We start from the raw sequence: 14767 nt of genomic DNA, 5'->3' as shown, positions 1-14767 counted from the left end.
TTTCTGGCCAGGTTGATCCCTAGCCTCTCCGACATCCTGCCTCTGTTGACAAGACTGCCTGATATTAATTACAAGATAAAAATCTCAGCCTGCTCTGGAGAGCTCAGGGATCACATCATCTGAGTGTGGGAAATATGGACTGTGGCATTATTGTACACAGGGCACCCACAGACTAAAGTGCCAGACCTCTACATAAAAGAGGTTCTGAAAGAACGTTGTAGGTGTAGGAGCAGACAAAATTGGTTAATTCTGCTGTCTTTAGTGGCACTAGAGAATGCTAAAGGAGCTGATAACCTATTCCTAAACAATAAAAACTGTGGCAGCAATTCCATTCTGCCGAGTACTGAATATCCTTAATTCTCAGAAGAAAATGGCTGATCATCAGAACTCATGTTTTCTGCCATTCATGCAGAAGACATGAAGTTCGAGAGGTCCCAAAGAACACCCATTCCCTTTACTTCATTTATGCACAAAAACTCCACTGTGTAGATTTCGCATATTTTTATAAGGCGTAATCAGATAGTACTTGCAGCTTTGTTTCAACCTGGCATAAAACGGAGTGGCAAAGGTTTTTGCCTGTGTCTATGCTGATAAGGTTTTCCGTGATGGAAGCTCTGCAAAGAGCCCATCTTAATAACAGTTCCAGGTACAAGATTGAAAATAGCTGAACTTAAGTTGGAAATCTTTCCACAGTTTTGTAGAACAATTAGGTCTTCTTTATGCAATGATGTAGGATACTAGAAGTAGTCTCAGGTATTTACCAGTATGTGGCTAAGTTGTTTGCCATACAGTGGCTAACTGCATGGCTGGTCTGTGACTCCGCTTGTGTTTCCATAAACTCTTCCACATTGCCCTGTGGAGGGAAACACCTAAAAGAAGCTCTTCCTGTGATGCCACCACACTGCTGAAGAGGTTTTGACTTGTGGATCAGAAGATCTGACATGTACTTGAGTATTGTGACCTCTTCCTTCCTCTCTCTGACTCTGCAGAGATATACATCCTCTAAGAAATCTGTTGTTCTTGGCCTCTGTAGCTCGTGTTATTAGCCCCATATTTTAGGGAAAAAGCATTGCTCGTATTTGTGAATGAGGAGTACTATTCCATAGCTCTTGATTGTCAAGAATTCAATCTGCTGCTCAAACTGCTTTTTGCTGCTTTATGTCAGAGATGCGATGCTGGTGAGACTGATGTCTTGTCATAGACCTGTATTCATTAGTTTCATTGGACATTGAACATATAACTGCTACTGAAGTGCTCATTTATTACTGCATGAAGTTGTGCCAGTTCTCTAGGAATAGATCTGTGAAAAACGTCACTGGAAGTGTTTACCTGGGAAGTAAATGAACTGGACTCAATGATGGGCAGGGTGTAAGCAGGGTGGGTATCGGGGGAATGGATTCCACTGTCTGCTACAGTCCTCCATATAGGCAGATTTTATGATGGGGTTTCTGAGCATCTGCACGTGGCAGCTGTTTCTCCTGAAGCCTGCCTTCTTTTAAATCTCCATCCCACCCCACCACGCGGAGGAACTGTTCAAGCTGAGGTGAGACACCCTTTTTGAGGACATGTAAGTGGTCATAAGCTTGCTCCTCAGACAAGTGTTTGGGATGTTAATAATAGCGTTGCCTGAGTAAATGGAGCAAGATTCATCCCTCATACTCAACTTTCTTCTCCCCTTAATGTGTTTCCTTAGTGCTCGGAGCCAGTGTCCTTTCTCTTCCCATTCTCTGCCTCCTGTTTCCTTTCATACCCGACACTCATTTGAAAAAGCCAGCCGTATACAGACACTGAAACTGTTTATCTTGGTAGAGTAAGCATTATCTATGCTGTTCAGCTTTTTGCCTTCTTTTGTGTCTCCTTTTTCTGAACTTAAGTCATTTCCTTGAGTCTTGTTGCTTAACAGCCTGACTTTTTATCCAGATATTAAATTCATCGCGGGTGACCTTCCCCTGTAACCTCTTTCTCTCCCAGTCTGAGTTTTTCTGAGTTCTTGTTCTTTTTTCTTTTTTTTTTTTTTTTAATTCTCCTTTTGGGAAAGTCCTGAAGCTGGTTTTGGAGGTCAGTGGCCTAGGACAGGTTATGCCTAATAGCTCAGCAAATATATTCTCAGGCCAAAGTGTGGTTCCAAACCAGAGAAGAGAGACCTGGTAGTGTGGTAACAGTAATCTCTGAAGATGAGCTGAAGTTCGTCTATTCCTGCATGAACTTTCTATAGGCTTATACTGAATTTTCTAACTGCAGTGTTTTCTTTCAGATGCTAAGTTGAATGATCTCCCAAGGGTAGGACCAAAGGAAACGCATGTTGCTTTTCCAATGCCTTTAGTGTTCAAAAGATTTTATAAGGATCTAGTTAAATGTGATTCTTTCTGTGTATTCTGACTTGTGAGTTTAGGGTGTCCCCCTTCCCCTGTTTTGTGCAAAGGGAAGGGAGAGGTAAGAAGGTATATTTCACCCAGCAAGGGAGAAAATGTTCCTTTTGAAGATATTTATGAGTATGTTGTGGTATATGAAGGTCTCCTCCCGAAAACCCCTATAAATTTGCTTAGCAATGTCCCTTGAAAAACTTGGGAACCCTAAAGTAAAAATACATGGAAGTCTTTAGTCTGTAGAGCTGCTGGATTTGTCCTGTGAGCTTGGCACGTTCCTGCGGACCTACCTACCCTCGGCAGGAAGAGAGAGATGTGTGTGTAGTGCTGCATCACATAGGAAAGTCAGTGAAACTAAATTAAGAAGATATAGCTCTTTGCCAGGAATTAGTAATAAACTGAAACTTGCATCCAAGTTTCTATGAGGAGTGAAATGATACAGTTCCTTTTCAATAGATGAGTCTGCAGAGGCATTGCAGTTGTTCATGTCTACACATATTTATATGTGGCAGCTTTATAATTGAAATATCAACAGCTCAGAAACAAAAATAAAAGTAAATATGTCTTCCTTCATTTGAATTCTGCAAACTGTTCACAGCTGTTACTTCAACAGTGATGTTGGGAGTATTGTGTAAAAGGAGAGGAAACTTCATGGGCTAAAGTTCAGTTCCTACATATTCCTCCAGCAGTGGCTTATGGTAGTAGCTTGTGCATATGTGGCAGGGCCTGAATTTCCCCCTGCTAAACTCACGGAGCTGCAGGAAGCCTGGGCTTGTATGGATATATACCTTGTACATGTTTTATACTGCTGTTAAGTGAGCATGAAGCTCCGCTGCGCTTGCAGACCTTTGAAAAAACAGGCTGTGGTGGTCGATGAACTTTACTTTTGGGGCTCGCACTGTCTGGGTTACATGATGTGGGGCAGAATGTTACGTTTCCCAGGGGGGACACGGGGAAATCTGGAGGAACCTGTTCATCTCCTTTTCCAACCCTCCGACATGTTCAGTGCAGTGGAATCCATCACACAAGGGTTTCTCCAGGTACAGGGCCATCACTCCCTGCCAGTAAGTGCACTTACCCACTTTTCTCATCCCCCCTGGCAGTGGCTCTGTAATCTTCAGAGACTTGATGTTCCAGAAATATTGTCAAAACCATGTGCCGTTGTGTGATTTCACACACAGAGTTATGAGATTTGAAAACAAGTACTTCCATGAGCAACAGGGCTTAGCAACCCTGTGGTGCTCTCTGATACAAATGCATGAAGCTGTGGTTGAACCTTACAAGGAACTTTTCTCTCTTTAGAAGACTCTTTTCTACCACAGTGCCTCTTTTTGCAAAAAACACAGAAACTTAACAGCTCAGTCATGTGGGCCTTCAGGTGGGACTCAGCTTCAGATGTGCAGAACTGAGTCCACGCACACAGTTTTTAAACTGGAGTATCTACAAGAAAGCTGTATGCTTATGAGCTACGGCTGAGCTCAGCTCCCACTATTGGCAGCAGAAATGCAACCACTATGATCAGTGTGTCTCACCAACCGGCTATAAGTGATTGAATTCATTGTCTCGCTGTTGGCAAGAATGGTAGATCAGACGTATAGCTCGTGTGGCTGAGCATGGGGCTCATCCCACCCTTTATTTCAAATATGGGTGAAATTAGTCAGAGGGCTATAAAGCTGTTAAGAAGGGATTCAGTAAGATTATACGACAGTGTGCATTTAGCACTGTTTTCTTGGGAAGCTAGATATTGTATAATTAATCCCTTTTCTTTGTTTTGCTTCTGATATCTTCAGGTGTGTTTGGGTCATATAATCAAGTTTTCCTCATTACCACATGGGATAGAATTTATGTTCCTGTAAAGCAATAAAGACAAAACCAAAAACCTGCTCTTGCTTCCAGAAGCCGAAGATGTAAAAAAACACCAAACACTTAAGCCTTGTAGTAAAATACTGAGTTGGCAATGCTGCTGCTGTTCTCTTACGCCAGGTTATATAGTGCACGCTCCCGCAGAAAGCAACAGTGTTTAACTTCCAGAGAGCACACCCAGACTTCTCTAAGAAACCCAGCAACCACCGCGAAGAGGCAAATTGAAAGGATCCCCTAATGAGTGAATATATCCAGGGCTTTTAGTTCCCCATCTGCTGTTTTGACAAATACATGTGAGCTGTTTTGCCAGCGCATATCACTATGTGTGTCCAAACTACAAGCGAGAATGAGAGAGAAAAAACATTTCTCTACTCATAAACGACAGGCAGATTTAGGAATGTCTGCTGGAGAATATGTTCATTATTAGGCATATTTTTAATTCTTTTGTCAACCTCTATTATGAGGCCGTTTCACCTCAATGCAAATTAAAACATAATTTTTCACCTTCCTATGTTTTCTTTTTTCATTATACGTTTTTTTAATGTGTTGCTTGATCATGGCCCCTAGAACGGTATAAAAGCCTTTAACTGTCTGAATTGAACTACTGTGGCCTTTCTTGTCAAAAAGAGCGCCTGGATTTATTTCTGTGTACATTGACACTATAAAATGTTACTTTTTTTTTTCTCTCTTCTACAGGCAAAGAGCTATAATAATCAAGTTTCATTGTCATTTCAACCTTTGTTCTAAAACATTATGGTGTGTAGAAAATTGATTAACTGGAATTTAGTATATACAACAAAAGGAAACTTTGTTGAAATCCAGAGGGCCATTTCTGTTCATTTGATAAATGTATTAGTTTCTTTGGTTTCCTGAATTACCAGGTAAAGGGCAACATTCTCCAGATCTAACTAATTTCACTGAAACATATGAAAGACAAATACCAGAAGTCAAATCTAACATATTCTTCCCAGGGGCCTTAAAAAAACCCACCCCAAATTCTTTATTTTGAAAAGCTAAAGTAAGAGTTCAAAATTAAATGGATGATTCATGTGAGATATGTGAACTGAACAACACATCAAGCTGTTGTACCAGCTGAAATGGCCTGGGTTTCCTCAGCACCATTAAAGAAACAAGAGGTGAAAAAAATAGATTGCTGTTTTATTCCATATACGCAAGCATCACCGTATCTCAGGCTCGCAACAAACCAGACCCTCTACGATGAGCTCTCTATGCAAGAGTGAGGGCATTTAGCCTCATGGCTACAAAGACAAATTTTGCTTCCTTTGCCTCTCCCAGGCACGGAGGAGCTGAGGGTTGGGCAGGGTCCGTAGGAAGAGGATGCTGCTCAGCACTGGTGGCCCTGCAAAACCTTTACTCACAGTGGCAACCCTACTGCTTCCAGCTGCAGCTCTGCAGTCAGATGTTATTCCTCCGCAAACCTATTCCCTCCTGCTGCTGCTTTCCTGGATGTGGAGCACAGCAGAAGGCTACTGTCCCGTCCTAAGGAAATTCTCAGATGTGTAGAATCACAGTGACGTGCAAAGGGACCTACTGGGGTTTGCCGTGAATCTTGCAAGTGTGAGGGATACAGCAGCCTCTGCAGTCAAGTAGCAGGAGGAAAAAAGCAATTGTAAATAATAGAAATATTAGTTATCAATTCCCTGACGTGACCTTAGTATGTTTCTTACCGAAGTTAATTAAAGAGGAAAAGATGTTCTTGTCTCTGATATGGCAGAATGTAAACACAGTAAAAATTATAGCATATGCTGCTGCTTTTTTTTTTTTTGAGTAACAATAATTTTAAGCAAATGTAATAGTTCCCAACTGGGCAAATGAGAATCCTTAGTTTAATCTTCTGTAGGAGATACGTTGTAGTCCTTACCAAATATTAACCACCACCTCTTGATGCACAAAAGATCCCTCTCGCCAGCATCAGTCACATTTATTTCGGTCTAGACAAAATAGCTCCTAGGTGTCGCAGGAAGAAACAATGGCGTCTGAGTGCCTCCTGGAGAACGTTCAGATCTTGAGCGTATTTTGTTTTGTGCTGGAGTTGAATTTGATGTGGTAGGTCTGGAAAAATATAGAGCTGACAGCCTATATACACAACCAGGTTTTTAGTCCACATGGGTAATGAGACCCAAGCACCCAGCCACTTTTTTCATGTCTCTGTCAATTTAAAGTGCATTTTTAAATGAACAGTGGGGTTATTTGGGTCTATTAATTACAGTAATTGTTTCCTGCGTGGAAACCACATGTATGAGATGTGAAAGGTGCGTGTGTGTGAGAGGGAACGCTGGCATGTGTGAGACTGGTGCAATTCCCCTTTGAAGATTTTTTTTTATCCCTAGAGAGGGAGCTTGTAATGAGCAACAACATTTACACTGAAGACTTCAATGCTCCTTGTTGCCCCATCGTTGCCTTGCCTTTCACATGGAGATTAAAGCCAGTGGTTGAAGCTGCTCCTCCTTTTCCCATGTGGCTGATATAAATTCTACATCAAATAGAAAGGAGGAAGGGCAGGTTTGGCCATCAGCAAAAAAAAGAGGAGAGGTCTGACAGCAGCAGGAGCAGGGGCTCAGTTCTCATTAATCTGGAGGGCACCAGAAGCGTAAAAATAAAACCTCGGGAAGGTGCCTACTGTGCCCTTTAAACAAAGAGCCTGTGATTGGCATAATAAGAAGAGCAGCGTTGATAAGTACATGGGAAAACGCTTTTCATAAGGCTCGCTTACTGACGGATATGATGGGAAACTCATGCAGATTTTGATAGTTTGTATAAAACTTGAATGCTGTGGTTTATGCATTATGGAAGTACAGTAATGATTCTGTAGTTCAATTTCTAACCTGTTTTCTATTACAAGTCTCTCCCTTTTTACTTTCACAAGAAAGCCTTCTTTCTGCCTGATTATGGTATTTTTCCCAGTACAGAATGATGCCAGAGGAAAACTGTTTGGGGAAAGTTTGGGATTAATCTTGGACTTTGCAGAATGTCATTTCCCCTTTTACGTCTCCTTTTGCTGCAGTGACATATCTCAAATGTGGCTCAGTCCGTGTGCTTTCCTACCCTTCGCCCCGTGGAACAGCCCAGTTTGGAGAGAAGAGGGGAGGGATGGAAAAATGTTCAGCAACACATCCTGATAGAGGGCAGCCAGACAGCGCGGCTTTATTGAATTAGGGAAGAGCTATGCTGGAAAGAGAGACAGTAGATCTCCCGAGATATCTAAAAGTAGATAGTTAGCCCTTAAGCTGTGTAGGTAGTTTGTATGTTGAAGTCACGGCACAGACACAAATCGCTCCTCAAAGGCCCTAGGGTTCATAGTTTATTTTGTCATTCTCTCAGCTTGATTTTAGAAACATTTGCATATTCTCAGTTCTGGTTTTTTTCCTTCTGTGCTGAGGTCCTGTTCTCTGCTCCTCTGTGCGGTAAACGAATAGCAGAGACTCTGTTCTGATGTACCCAGAAGTATAAAAGCAAGAGGTGTAGAGTCAGCACAGGCTTTTTATCCATCTCTTAGTTTGGGATGCTTCCTGTGCATGAACATGGCAAAACTTACTCTTGACACAACTGGGACAATAAATGGTCAGAAATCAGCATTTTAGCTACTCTAATCAATGCTGTTTTCCCTTCTTTCTTTCACCTTCTTTTGCGGGGAAATTTTTATAGTTCTTAATACTGCTGCTTTTACCCCTTCTCACCCCAATGGAAGATATATATAAAGACTTCAAGGTTTAGAGACGAGGCTATGAAATAAAACTCTCTTTGTTAGTTAAACTGGAAATTTGAACCACCAGAGAAGATTATTAGAAAAGTTTTAGGCCAGGGGTACTACTCAAACACGGAGGAACCCAGGTTGCACATCAGAGAAGATTTATGTCAGCAGTGAGATTCAACTGAGAGGAAATCACAACATTTTCTCTCTCAAAAACCCTGTTGCTACCTAATACTGTTTATTGTCTTATTAGTTAAACTATTTCAGGCTTTTGCCAGAGTTTAACTACAGGGCTGATGGTATTTGAGTCTCTACTGCTTTTGATGAATAATAGGTGGTTCCTTTGAAGCCACTCCTTTAGTACCAGGTGGCATCACGTCACATGAGCACTAAATATCCAGCTGGGCCAAATGAAGAAAGAGCTGGGCTTAATGCCAGGGCTAGCAGCCCTCTCCTCCCTTTGTCAGGAGGTGGGTTTTGTAGTTCTGCCTAATGTTCATTCAGTGAGATCAATGGCAATCTTTAATCTTTTTGGCTCTGTTGTTTGTGCACCACCTGATGGGACAGGTTTCTCATGGCAGTTTTCTTGTGGAAAAGCCAGAACAGAAGGAAATTTGTTCTCACCTGGGCTTGATCACCAGAACAAGGAGACTGAGCTAGTTTTTGTGATGCGAGTATTCCAGGGGAGAAATAACTCTGGTAGATACTCTCATGTTAGCGTGCTGATACACAAAAGGATAAAGTTCTTGTAAGCTCATTAAGTGCTGTGTACCAGAAAAGGTAAGTCAGAAAGAGATTAATCTGACAGGGAATCTGTGATTGATTGTACCAGGTGTTTTGGGTGAAAGTGAAAAATAAAATATGTTCTTCCTAAAACTTTTATGTTTTGAAGTACTGCATATTTGGAAGTATTTTTTGTGATGACCAAGTAATCTATGGATGTTTTAATATAGCAAGATTTAATTAAAATGAAATAGTTGAATTAATTCCTTTAAATGCATAATTTAAAAGTGTCTTCAATTAGATATATAAATACAATAGTCTCTGTAAGTGAACTGTATCAGCCTAATGGCTTGCTATGTTCTTTATTTGCTTTATTAACTAAGAAAAAACAAGCTCCTCTGTGAGTTATTTAGGTATGATTAAAAGTTCTCACAGTATCAGGGGATATTAATGGGCAATTACATTTTGAGTTTAAAATGGATTGATTATTCCTTTCTGAGAGAACACTAATGCACAGACAAGCTGCACAGAAATAACATGTCAGTAACATCACACTACCGTACAGATTTTAAAGATAAATTTTCATCTGGCCAGCAGACATTCAGGAAGGAACTGTTGTTAATGCGGCTTTCACACAGACCAAATTCGTAAGGGATAAAACCCGGCTTTAAGCTTCATTTCTACTTCTCACAGTTGGCAAAGGTACATATACTCTAAATGTTTCTTAAAGAAATTGAGCAGAAATAACCGATAAGGAAAAAGCCGAGTTTCCTCTCTCGTTCCACTGGAAGTTTTGGACTACCCAGATGGTCCTTCCAGAGAACAAGAGCCAAACAGAAAAACAAAAGGAATTCCAAAAACGACAACTACAAACCAAGAAGAAAACATGCTCTGTAAATATTAATACTTCGCTGAAAACTTCAATGTGCACAGCAAACATCAGTTAATTTAACCGCTGTGAGGGAAGATAAATAATAAAAACCTCATTTACAAAGGAGAAGGCAGGAAGAGAGCCTGAGCCTATAGAAATGATATCCCTGCTGTCTTCAGTGGTCTGTGGAGAAGGTCCCCTCTGATCTGTGCAATGTCAGGGCTGATGACTGCCACAAGGTGCAGAAGAGAGCCAGGCTCTCTTCTGTTCTTCACCACAATGCTAACCCAGCATTATACGGAGTAAGATAATAGAATGATACATAGGTGTTCACTATAAAACACACAGAGTTTGACTGTTTCCCTAATGTACATGCCATTGATAAACATGAATAATAATACCCTCTGTTACTGTAGTACCATTTGACCCGAGGTATTCAAGGATTGTTTACAAAAGATGCAGAGCATATTTTGGGAGGGAAGAAAAATTAATCAGACAAAAAACATATGGTACTTTTAGTAAACATACTGTAATTGGAAGTTGTCTTTGCTTATGGAATTGAAGCTAAGAGTAACTGCCACTGGTAAACAAAGTAAATATTAAATCCAGCAGAAGGAATGGATAGAGCTGGTTGAAAGATATAATTTCAAACTGGAATGGTAGCTGAAATTTAAGAATTTACTTCATCCTGAGCTGAAATGAAGTGTCAGTCTCAGAATTTTATTTAGAAAGAAAAAAAATTTTAAGCATGGTATTAAAATATGTTCAACTGTATTGAAATTTTCCATTTTAAATGGTGATGAAATCAAGATGTTAATGTAAAATATTTTGCCATTATTCATCCCCAATTTGTAAAGGAAGAAAGCTTTCCTCAAAGTGTTTGATTATGTCATTGATTTTTATAACACTTCAGCTTCATAGTTTAAGGACTAGATTTGACTGATACCTACATGCTTAGTCACAAGGAAACACGCAACTACTGATTCAGAAGCACCAATGGACCTTGTCTTTGAAGGCCACCTGTACAAGTACTCATTAAGCATGTTCCAGGCTGCTTATGGGATCTGTTGAGATCAAATAGTTTAAGAAAATAGGGTTTGTAGTCTTTACCACTAATAGGAGTTACGCGAATGTGTCTGGAGAAGAGTGTGTCTTATGGATATTTTCTTATTTACATTTAGTATTGCCTTTCTAATGGTCACTGTAGATTTGTTCTCCATTTTGTAGAAAGCTGATTTATATGCTAATTGGCTCACTTTGGTTCACTGAAATGAAGGCTTGTTTTAAAAGCGAACAATATTGTAACTCAACCTGGTAAGTGTGGGAGACAGCTGTCCGCAGTTCATAGTTTGGAATACTGTTTTAACAATTGTTTGTTTCCTTTTCTTAAATCAGTGGTAGAATATTGCTGTTATGGAACTTTAGGTAGAAACACCTATTTCTTATAAGAGAAACAGACTTGCAGAGGGTGGAGCTTGGAGATGGGGCACCTGTTAGTTATTTTCTCAATCAGTCGCAAACTGGGATCTGAATTCTAGCAAATTCCCCTTTTCAGTTGCAAAAGTTCTTCAGGAAATGGGGTTACACTGAATTTGGAAATGTTGACTGTTTAAAACTGGTGCCAAGCTGAAAGAGAAGTGTTAGCCTGTGACAGTGGTGTGGCTCCATGCTCGGCTCTGGGGAAACAGGATATTGTGCTTCGGGGTCACATGCAAATCCATCCCAGATCTGGATCTGAAAATAGCTGCTCTTTGAAAGCTTCTTGCCTGTTGATGTGGAATGAAGTCTGTGTCCTGAATGACAGTCCTTCGTCATAAAACTTACCTATGCTGTGGGAATTAACTGACACTTATAAGTCAAATCTAAAATTGGGCTCAGCATCTGTTGTCACAGTACCTTGGGCATTGGGGATGACTTCTAAGTTGTATTTAGGTTCCTTACAGTCAGACCTGGGGCATCCCTTCATCTGTCACACACAGGCTCTCAGCCTCGTGTAGGCAGGGGCAGCCTCCAGATGTGCTGGAGACCATTTGGTGAGGGCAAACAGTGGCTCGCATGCAGATGGCCTTTAGTGGAAGGGAAATTGTACTGAGAAGCTCTTAGGGAAGCAGTCAGGGAGGGAGGGAGGCAGGCATCAGCAGAGTAGCTTGGATGCAGTTCAGACATTTGCACAAATGGAAAAAAAGAGTTAGCTAGGAACAGCTAAGCTAGAAAACTTTGTCTCTGGTTGAGCAATGAGCCTCAAAATGAAGGAGAGGAGGAACAAACAGGGCTTATTTCCTCTGCGTCAAACAAGGTAAGGCTGTCTGAGTTGGAAAGGCCAGGTTGGGCAAGTAGGTCAGAAAATATGGCTACATGTCAATGCAGAGGGTGAACAGGTTGGGTACTGAAGTCAAAAGTAGTTGGTCTCTGTGCTGGGAGCTGAAAGTACTCACTGAATCTGAAAATTTGTCAACCTACTTGGAAATCTGAGTATACACTAACTTGCCTAATTTTAGCTAGCCAAATTTTAACGTTTTGCCCTAAAGCCCATTTGTTTTCATAATCACCTACAGAATTACTGCAGAGCATAAAGCTCTGAGTTTAACAAATTCTGGATAAATAAGGGCTTGATTCATCGGTATTTGCCAGATTAAATAATTTCTTAGTACACATCTTTTAGACCCCAAGTTTTCTTATGGTCCTGCATAATAAACTGTTTGTGCAATTAGCAATAAATTTGTCACTGTAAGTCACTCTTTAAAGCTGGGAACAAGTATAACATTTATTAGTGTGTTAGAGTTTGCAGTTAAAAATAGTTATCCTGTTTTCATATAGCGAGTGCACTTTCAGGCTTGTTTTTTCCAGCTCTGTAGACACAGGGAAGGTGATGGAATCAGCATGAATATGTGATAGAAAATGGTATTTTTTGTGTAGAAATGAAGTTTATTTGCAACATATTTTGATAAAGGAAAATCTGCAAATTTTGGCTTCATTGCCACCTCTTTCAGCATTGTATTTTGGGCTTTAACGAGTGTTTAACGCTACCTGTTCTAATTGCAATAGGCCTTGTCTGAAATGTGCAGTCTGGTGGTACTAACGTTAATACATGATACAAATATGCAATGTTAATACATTATGCAAAACCAAATACCAACTGGTGCTCAGCATGCAGCTTTAGCGCTCAGTAATTAAACAACACACAGAGAAGGACTTAATTTTCTTCACACTGAATACTGTGGTCTAACATGGGCCCCTGAGGTACCAGTCTTGCAGATGTCTTTGCGCCGAACTCTATGGTGAAATTGCTGAGATTGCTGCTTGCAGTACTATGAATGGCAGTTAGACTATGTAATACAGACATCTACTTTTCATAGCATTTACCAGAACTGGTGGTTGTTTATTTGGAAATCTCAGACATGAGGTGTTATTTGATTTAGGGAGCAGTCTGTGTAATTTATTACTTCTGGATATCCCTTGGCTCCTTAGGAAATATCTTAATTAATACCATTTTCTTGATTAGCCGATTCCTAATTAAATTTAGTATACTGTATATGTTTATTTCATTTGCTGTGTATGCTTATTTCATTTGATCTAATCTTGTAATAAATCTTTCAAGCTACGTATCACATGTCCATTAGCTTTGAAAAACCAAAACTGATGCAATATAGAAGAAAGACTTAAGCTCACTATGGGCTTCAACCTGTAAGAGGTTGAGGAATCTCTTTTATATCAGTAGGAGAACAACAATCTGAGCCCTCACAAAATTATACCCGCCCCATGTGTTGGAGGGTGGTGGTGGGGAGAGTTGAAGACTGAGGAGGAAGAGGGGGCGACTTGGGGCAAGAAGGATTCCAAAGAAAGGATTTAATTATATTGGAATTAACTCTAGATCATTCAACTGGACTGAAACAAAATTAATTATAAAGCATTTGTTTTGAAGAAGCTGAGCCAGAAAAAGCACAATGCTGCCAAATAATATTTAATAATTGTATTCAAAAATTAGAAAAAGAACCCTTTGGGACTCTTAGTAGATCATTGAAACCAACTGCTCTTTTGATGAAGTATGTGTCTTTCTCAGATTAAATTACAAGGGCTGTCTCATGTTCTCATGAGATTCTGTAAACCTATATTACATTATTTTAGTAAAAGCAAAATAAAAAGAATTAATTGGTGATCACAGACTTTCTAAGAAAGGGCAGAATAGAGTTTTAATGAGCAGTTACTCAACTGTCTGTTTCACTGCTTTTCCCCAACCTGAGCCTCACGTTTTCTATGGCGCTGGGAGAAACAACTTTTCTTGAACAATTTCACATTTCCTGGCCCTGCTCATGTCTTGTAAGTGATGACGTGTCTTAGAAAATAGAGCAACAGAAAGAGAATGATGGTTCTTGAGTGAGTTGGGAAAAACACAAGGAAACCTTTTCAAAGAGAGAAAGGGATGTGTTTACCTTTTGCTTTGGCTTCAGCCATGTCTAGACACAGCTTTACGTGCTTAATGGTAACCGCAGAGCTTTGGGGAGAGTCATCTTGCTTATTAATGCCCAACATTAATGCCTCCTTGAGGCATTTGCTCCAAGGAAGTGCTAGGCGGTATCACCAAAACTTCCAGAATCAGGTTTGGCAGGACCTGGTAGCGTGATTATGGCTTCTTGAAAACAAAATGTTGAACGCTGCTGATTCGTACTGCAAAATGCCTCTAGCCCTGGGACAGGATGCTCACACACAATGCAACTCTCCCTTGAAGCTCCATGGGTGCATATTCACTGCTAACTAATTTTAGGCAATACTTCAGTGTTTATGTTGACTTGATGGATAAAGCGTTCTGAGATGTTTTGTGTAGAGAATTCAAATGTAGTCACAAATGAGAAAAATCTTAATTGGATCAGACAGTTCTGTGTTAGATTTCAGGTGCCCCACAGCTGTGCGCCTTTTTTCTTTTCAACAGTGTTTTAGTCAAGAAGTAGAATTGATGCTGGGTTTATCTTAACATTTCTGATTTTTCTGGCTTAACATGGCTCTTTTCTTGCCCAGTTTGAGACTCCCACTGGGAGATAATTGAAGTCTCTCCTGGGAGAGTTTCTGCAGCAAAACTTTTCTTTTCAAGCTCCCTTTCTGTTTTGCCTCACCTAAAATTGACGGAGATGTGGCTGGATGTGTTGATCAGTTTTTAAAAGGGCTATGAGTGACAAAGATGGTCAGAATGGCTGGTGTGCAGTGATATCTGGTGCAGTGCTTCTTGGTAAAAAAACA

The sequence above is a fragment of the Pygoscelis adeliae genome, unplaced genomic scaffold (genome assembly GCF_000699105.1).
Source record: "Pygoscelis adeliae isolate BGI_AS28 unplaced genomic scaffold, ASM69910v1 Scaffold308, whole genome shotgun sequence".
Classification (NCBI taxonomy): domain Eukaryota; kingdom Metazoa; phylum Chordata; class Aves; order Sphenisciformes; family Spheniscidae; genus Pygoscelis; species Pygoscelis adeliae.
The sequence above is the reverse complement of the archived record's forward strand: the minus strand, read 5'-3'. Positions refer to the sequence as shown.